This window comes from Pogonomyrmex barbatus, unplaced genomic scaffold, assembly GCF_055798465.1.
Source record: "Pogonomyrmex barbatus isolate J1 unplaced genomic scaffold, ASM5579846v1 scaffold3, whole genome shotgun sequence".
NCBI classification, from domain to species: Eukaryota; Metazoa; Arthropoda; class Insecta; order Hymenoptera; family Formicidae; genus Pogonomyrmex; species Pogonomyrmex barbatus.
Window position 1 is genome coordinate 4678908 of NW_028297127.1, and position 6000 is coordinate 4684907.

The following is a 6000-nucleotide window of genomic DNA, read 5'->3' on the forward strand; positions in this document are numbered from 1 at the left end:
TATGACGTTCAAGTTTGTTAAAAAGTAAAAAATTTTTACAATATTATTATGTTTAAGTGCTTTACATAATATTGATAATCTAACAAAATTATTTTCAAGTCTGCCTCTGGCCAAATTTTTAGCAAAACTATTTTCTCTAGAAAATGTACTATTCACTAGATTTTATTATGTGTTCAATTCTAAATTTATAAGAAGAAAAGGATCTTTTATATCGATATATGCAAATCAAGGAAAACGTAATACAAGAAACGTATTATTCTCATAAACGTAAGGATGAAAAAGAAATATCACATGCTCAAAGATAATAACGAAATAAAAGGGCAAAATAAATGAAAACGGATGCATGTATTAAACGCAAGTGCTTTCTTTGTACTTCTTTAAAACTAACATCGCCAGAGAGAACACATTTTTCTGGTCCTGCAAGAACGGTGTAATCAAGTTTCTTCAAGGATGTCCAGCATTGTACGCGTATATACTCCATTTAGACATTTGCCTTTACTTATCGTAATAATACTACAAGGAAACGCGATAAAGGTCATTTGCGTATCAGAAAAAAGCGTACTGGGGAACGAAAGTATAAAAGTATGAATAATGTTCGCGGCGCCGCATCGTTTTGCATTCCCGGTGTGCAATTTACGAGCGACCGGGGATAAACTGCGTATCAGCGCATGTCATATCTTCTGGCAAATTTGTCGGTGTCCGGATAGAGAACGATGCGCATTTCAAGGCAAGTCGGTGGCGAGTCATTCTCCATGCGAAAGACGGGAGCGAATTGCATGGTTGGTCGATTCGCGCATTATGACGTGGTACGAGTGGCGATAACGCCGGCTGATAACACGCGATATTGCCTCGCGCTGTGCGCTCGCGTACATACATAGGCAGGCATATCTTTACGGTGGGCAAAATCTAAGGTCGCGATTACAAACTGTATTTGCACGCAGCGACGTAACGAGGGGATGAATCGACTTGGCTGTCGTAACCCCGGCTGTTTCGCTGACATTTCGCGACAGTAGCGATACCATTGGACTTATACCCCTGGACTTGTCCCTGAACATTGTGGGAAACACGAATGCTTGATATTTGAATAAAACTGGTAAAATACAAGATATCGAGATATAAAGAGAAAATCGAGGATATGGAATATTTGAATAGAAATGATAAAAGAGAGAACTTAAATAACAATTTTCGAAAAGTGAAAATTAAATGAGCGGTATGAGTTAACGTATTAAAATTGCTGATTCGCATCATCTTTTCAACCTTTTAGCATTATATTTTATGATTATCATCCGTGCAATGGCGTTTCAGTGGCATGATTTGCATTTCTTTTACGTTGCCATGATCGCATCTTTCATTATTCAAAGTGAAAGATTTGACAAATTGTTTTTTAAGAAAAACGGAGTTTATATTTTAATCAATTTAATATCTCAACTTTTGTATATATTTTTTTATTGCAAATTAATGTCTATATTTGATCGAATTTTTAATTAAAATTTTGCTTGTGAATTATTTTTCTTATTATATTTATTGAATAGGACAATAGATGACATTATTTGGTCAACAAGATCTTGAGTGTTTAATAATTTTTTTTTTAAATCTATATCTATAAATTCAAGACAATTACTCACGTTGCAAACCATTTTTAATAGACTTACAACACAGTAGCTTAAAGTTATAACCAAATTATTTTCCTTTTAATTAATGATCAAATTTAAAATTGATTGTCTCTTTCTTTTCATAAGAAATGCTTATTGCGAAAAATATCATCTTAATCAAAAATCAAACCTAGATCATTTATTTTCCAAACTGGATACTTTAACTATTCAATCACTGAGGTGTGTAATATTTATCACATTAATCAGATAAATGTCGGATAAGAATGTCATTTTTCAACTGACGTAAAGAACAAACAATCAATGTAATAAGTTGAGATAAGTATCAAAGAATAGGATAATAGATGGCATTACTCAGACAGAATCTTAAATGTCTAATAATTCTTGTTTTTTAATTCAGATGTACAAATCGATTACTCGGTAAAGAGGAGAGGTCATAAGTGTCTATAATAATTATCTATGAAATTAGAAAGAAAAATTATTAGACACTTAAGATTCTATTTATCGAATAATGCCATTCTATTATTCTATTCTTCATATTTACCTTGGTTTATCACATTGATTATATTTATTGATTTTCTGTAAGCGCTTACAAATTAATGGTGCTCCGAGTATTATATATATAATATATTATATATATATATATATATATATATATTGAAAAGCGCATTAATCTTTGCCCTCGGTAACGCGTGATGCGATTTTACGGCGATTCGTGAACAGCCTCTTGAATTAATTGAAGGAAGAATTCCTGGGCGCAGCGTATGGTAATGGAACAAACGCGTACTATTAAGGAAATGCGCAGGAAGGCGCGCAGAGGAAATTACTGTGATAAAAGGGGAGAAGGGAGGGGGTTGGGAACAGGTAACAGCACAGCCGTGTTCTATCATTCCCAAGGGATTACGTAAACAACCCTTGCGCCAACACGCGCATTCGAATTGGACACACCCTGCTCTTACTCTACGGCGTATTGCCCCGAAATTTCGGACGTCGACCATCTATGTGTGGCATATAAATGTGGGCGAGCAAATAAGGTGCCCGCGGGGAGCGTTGCCAAATTTACGGCCCCGTAATTTCGTATGTTCGTGAACGTGTACCATTTCGTCATATGCAACGAGCTTGAGCTATGGTGATATCGGAAAGCAAGCAATCACCATTTGTAAGGAATTAATTAACTTTAACGTATGAAGATTCCTTTTATTTAGATTTCCCTTAGATTTCCCACGCGAAATTTCTCAACTTAAAACACATATGTAATCAACGAAATACGTTTAGCGAATTATTAACTTAGATTCGGAGAGTCTGGCTTTTTCTATATCCTCGTTCGGATTCTAGAGGAAAGATAAGAAGAAAGTAAGACTTCGATCGTAACTCAATCTACTTTCGAGTTCACGTCTCGAATTAGACGTACAAGTTAGTATAACTTTACAATACGTAACCAACCTCGGAATTTTATTGCCCGACCTCGTACACTTACGTCATTCGGATAGCTTGATGAATGATATGCCTTTATCCGGCATATAGTGCAAAGAGAACGATAATGTTCAACGCAAAATCATTTTCATTGTCGCCAAATGAGACTCGGTCTTTGTATAATGGACGAGTTAACGCCTCACCGTCATCATCGGCGCGTTGTCTGCCACGAAACGGCGAGAATTCGGGACAATGGGACCGGACGGAAGTCCTACAACCCGAACAAAACGGAGCCACTTGTTACGCGCAATGCGATAGAAATTGCTTCCTCGATGTACGCTGCCGTACGCTCGCATGAATCTCACGCCGCGATCGATATTGCGCTTATTCTCGTGCAATCGCCCGAGATAAGGTCGAAAGACCTAAAAGGAAGCTCCTGCCACGGTAATTGATGGACAAACGTTCGACTCCGGGATACCGCATATTGACTATCCAAGCATCCTCAAAGCGCATTCAGGCTATTGGATAACAAAGAGAAATGTATCTTGCTACATTACAATTGCGAGTTTTCTTTCCAAAGTTTATATCGGAACAAATATGTTTTCCCAAATGTGATGAAGAAATAATTATAACCGCAATATTGTAGGAAATATTTTTTTCACAGAAATTGTTCGAAGAAATATTAAATTTTAAAAAGGAAGATTACGACGTAGAATCTATGACAAAGTTTTTTATTATCTTGCATATTCTACTACTGTAAAATATACAAAAAGGGTAAGAGAAAAGGCACGATCGATATAGGCATGGCGCAACAGTGGTTTGAAAAATTCACAAGAGACATGGCAAGGAAGAGGAAAACCACCGAAAATAATAATCTCTGAAGACTATTATTATAAATTGAGAAGAGAAAAGTTTTAATATTATTTTTAAATATAATTTGAAAATAATTTTTTTATAAGGACAAAGAACCGATTAACTTTGATTAATGAGTTGTTGCTGTACTTTTATCTGAGAATTCTGCGAAAAACTGTAATTAATCATAGTAACTTTTATTTTATATCTGATATTGTATATTTTAAACTTTGTGTATACATTTCTATTTATTTTTTTTTTATTTAACCTTTCATTTATTTTTTATTTAATTTTTATACGAAAAGTAATTTTCTTATTTGTACACGACAAAATTGCATTTTTATTAGCATTCCTATTAATAAATATTTGCTTTCATGTCAATTTCACAAAGTTCAATTCACATCAATTATAAACTTTGTAATAAACTTCAAAAGTTGTTTTAACTTTGGATATTTTTAACTATTCTTTGCAAACTTTATAAGATATATCCAGCCTTATTTTATCTTTTAAAAAAGTGTTTTATTTATATCACATCTCAAGATGAGTTATATCACTGAATCGAGTATCACGATAATAACTAACTCATATTTCGTTTGATGACTATAACACAAAACTCGTTGCGAGCCGCAGTCAAACTTTCCTCGTTGTTGTCACAAATTGTCGTTGTTAAATCCATGAAACTGTAACGCACGGGCACCATTTTGTGTCGTGAACCGTGATTTTAGTAATTATAACTAGACATCTAAACTTTACATCGGTCGCCGCGACAGAGGTAAACTTATTTCCCTTGCGACGTCAAGGGAAGTAAATCTACCACACGAACGAGTATAGTTTTATGTATCGTGACTTGGTCGATAAATTGAGAAATAAAAAATTGATCCCTCGATATCTATCATGTATTTAGCGAGCTGCTTCGATTACTCGAATGTCCAATTTAAAAAAAAAATCGCACTCGGATGAAGATCACATTTGCAAGAAGGGACAAATTAATTTAACACCTAACACCTAACTAGCAATTTCGCGTCACGTTAACCAAGTTTAAGCAAGATCACAGAGTTTCAACTTTCTACAATATGGAACTAGTACGTCGTCACCAACAACTGACGCGTTCGACCGAGACTGCAGTTTATACGCTAGTTTAACAGGTGTCCAACTTACACGCGTCGTCTCTCCCGTGAACAAGCGGGCACCTTCGAATGGCAGGCGTTCGTAAAAGGCGAATCTTCCACGGAGAAGATTCCTCGAGTAAGCTGTACGAGGATCCAAACTTGCGGCGAGAATGCGTGAAACGTCGCCGAATCTATCACCCGCGTCTTTCACTTCACTTTTCTCCGTGACATTCACCGCGAGAAATGTAAAAACCGAAGGTGCTCACTTGTCCATTGGTAAGTCCCTTTAACTCCTCTCTTCTCGGAGCCGCTCTCGGTTTTTCGGATATCAGATTAATCCCTCGCAAACTGAACAGTCGATCTCACTCGAACATGATCCATACGCAAATTACAAGTGTGACTTCGTAACACGATTCGTACACTGATCTTGCCGACGATTACAGGTCTCGCGCGCGACGTTGTCGGTGACGCGTCCTGATACGTCTCTGACTGACCTGGTTTCCGGAAAAGGTTCCCCTTCCTAGCTGACGAACGCGCGGGAACCGAGGCTCATGTCAAAATCAGTCGAGCGACGAGCAGCGGACCCGGCGGAGAACCGACTCTCTACGATGGGACCTCGCGATCCTCTGGGTTTCTACCGCGCTCTGTGGCGTAACGCGTATCTCGAGCTACGCGTATATTCAAAGGGGGGGGGAGGAGGGAGGAGGAAACATCGACGACGCCGACGCCAGCGTCGCGGCGCACCTGCGCGCCTTGCTGTGCTAAACGCACGCTTGCTAGCAAACGCGAATCCGGGCGCACCGTCAACCGACCGGGACACCCGGAGCTTCTGTTCCAGCGATCCTCTTGTTCCAGCAACCTTTCCGTCCTTGTTGCGCTCGAGCATCTTTTTCGACGACGATAAAGTCGACGACTGGCCACCTGACGATTCTCTTGGCGATCGTCCAACATTGATTTAAGCTTGTTGCAAGTTTCAATGAATATAGAATGAAGAAAATAAAACGAGAAACGATCAA

General features: G+C 37.9%; 1 protein-coding gene across 2 annotated transcripts in view; it reads right to left on the reverse strand.

Annotated features, from left to right (window-relative positions):
• The window catches only part of LOC105423313 (uncharacterized), a 95821-nt gene extending 90182 nt beyond the window's left edge, over positions 1 to 5639 (reverse strand). Inside the window, exon 1 of one of the 2 annotated variants that reach the window (XM_089080507.1) lies at positions 5479 to 5639. The gene's annotated coding sequence lies outside the window, so the exon portion shown is untranslated. Of the gene's footprint in view, positions 1 to 5033 lie in introns of both variants that reach the window. The other variant, XM_089080508.1, reaches the window with a different exon arrangement.
• Between the last annotated feature and the right edge of the window lie 361 nt (positions 5640 to 6000).